The sequence below is a fragment of the Cajanus cajan genome, chromosome 11 (genome assembly GCF_000230855.2).
Source record: "Cajanus cajan strain Asha chromosome 11, NIPB_CcT2T_4, whole genome shotgun sequence".
NCBI lineage: Eukaryota > Viridiplantae > Streptophyta > Magnoliopsida > Fabales > Fabaceae > Cajanus > Cajanus cajan.
In genome coordinates this window covers 14,015,792-14,018,221 of record NC_138527.1, presented here as the reverse complement: position 1 = coordinate 14,018,221, position 2,430 = coordinate 14,015,792, and positions in this window count along the sequence as shown.

The following is a 2,430-nucleotide window of genomic DNA, read 5'->3' as shown; positions in this document are numbered from 1 at the left end:
ATTAGTCTTTATTTCATCACTGATATGGGTCCCAATGTTGACCTCTTCTATCTCTCGGCCTTGCCCCAAATTCACGGTCTCTAATTTCTCTTGACACGGTTGGAGTAGACGAGTTTCTTGATCTAGCAGTCTTTGCAGATCCGGAGAGATGGTCTCCTCATCACTGTCCAACTCAACCCGTTTATCCTCAACTTTCGGATCCTGGTCAGAGCGAACAATTACAGACATAATTATTTTATTGGTTCTGTTTAGGTTTAGAATTATTAATGTTAATGAGAGAGAGAGAAAAGAACAAAATAAGAGAATAATGTGTGAAATATGCCTCTTTATTGATATATGTATGTAGAACTGTACAAAACCCTTATTTACATGAAAAGGTTCTCATGATCTCGGGTACAGATCATGAGTCCCTAAAAGAAAAAAGTGGAGGGGCCCTATCATGGCTTGTTATTCTCTCTAATCCTGTTTTGGCCGAGGATTCTTGCTCACGTCGGGCGCTATCGAATCAAAAGTGATCCACCCAGCATCAATAAGGTCTTGGACCTTATATTTGAGAGCTCTGCAGTTCTCCGTTGAATGCCCTGATGTCCCCGAATGGTATAAACATTTGTCTTGTGGTTTGTACCAACTGGGATGAGGTGGATCAATCTTCTTTAGTGGAACGTAAGCTAGAAGACGTGCTTCCACTAGCTTCGGCAGGATGTCGCTATATGTGGTCGGAAGTTTATCAAACTTCTTTACAGGTTTGAATTGCGATTTTCCTGACTTCGAAGTGGAAGAAGACGAAGAGATGGTTATGGCACTGACTTCTCTCTCCTTCTTCTTCCCAAAGGTCTTCTTAGCTTTAAATGATTGGGAAGGTTTAGCTAGCTTCCCGCTTTTCAGCTCTTGTTCCACTCTTCCTCCAACATGATGGGACTCATGGTCACTGTGCTCAGCCCCTTGTATGTTGTGGTGACGCATGAGTTCCATCATTTGCGCCATTTGCTCTTTGAGCTGTGAGAGCTCGGCTGTAAGCTCCTTATTTCGTTCCTCCAACGCGTCCATTTTCTTGTTGAGCTGAGAGAGCTCGGTTGTGAGCTTCTTATTTTGCTCCCCCAGCGCTTCCATCTTCTTGATTTTCTGCGCGCGTGTGAGGACAGAGAGATGACCAGCCACTTTCTAAAAATGAATATTTAATCTAATTAATTTATGGGATGAATACGCTCTTGACGTGAGCTTGATAACCCTCCATTTTTAAGGCGTTGCCTTTTTAAAACAAAGCGTTACCACCCTCCTTGACTTATGATCTCTCCTCAACGGAGAATCTTGATAATTATGGGTCTCTTTTACTCATGTCAAGAGGTATTGGTGAACCTAAAATGCATGGTTTATGAGGATGCATGATGTCTTATTGGTAATGATGTACATGCTCCTCACTTTTATTATATTTTCACACATGGTCTTTCCTCTCATGTCATGGTTTTTTCATGCATGGGGATTATTCTTTAGACCTTATTACGAGGTTATTTATTAATGCACAAACAATTGCACATAAGCATTTACACAAACAATTCACTCATCCACGAACAGTCACGAACGAATCACGAGGTAGGGGTCTCCTGCAGAAAAGTGCATATTCAAGGAGGATCTAACTGTTCTCACTTGGTCAAAGGCCCCCAAGGTGCCCCCATTATAGGGACCCAATTCCTCTCGTCGTAAGTCGATGGAAAGTTCCAACGCACTGTCGGACTCAAGTTCATGGTTATCACCTTGAGTGATGTTTTTCCGACAACGGTCTCGTAGGCTCCTATAGACCCATTCAACCGGCCGTACTAACATCCACTCCCTATGGATTACCACTCATGCCCCCGGGTATAGAGGGAACTGTTGTGTGCAAAGGTTTGTGTGCAATTTATTTCAAACAATTGCGGAAATTTAAACAAACAACAGTTATTTAAAGCCAAATATATAAAGCATGTTATCATACAAGCAAGGGGTAAGGAAGTAATTTTTAACTATTATTTGTTAAAAACAATCTGTCACTAAATGGGACTGACTCTCAAAGCTTCCCCAGTGGAGTCGCCATCTGTCGCCACCGGCCCGAAACGGGCTTTCGGCATTCGCGAAGGATGGTTTGGACTCGTTTATTTTAAAAATATGGATTGCTAGAATGACGTATTCTCAAACTGAGACCTTGTCAAACGAGCAATTTTATTAAATGATTCACCAATCCATATTAATCCCAAGCGGGACCCTCCATGGATTAGTGGTTTTCGCAAAAGGAGGGGTTCGTGGAGTCGCCACCAATGTTTTACTCAAAACATTGGAAAAAGGGATAAGGCAATTGATTTTACAAATCAACTTTGGCCATTACAACCAGAGTTGGGTAAGGGAGTCGGTTACGCGTGGGGAAGGTGTTAGCACCCCACAGCGCCCCTTTCGGGTTCC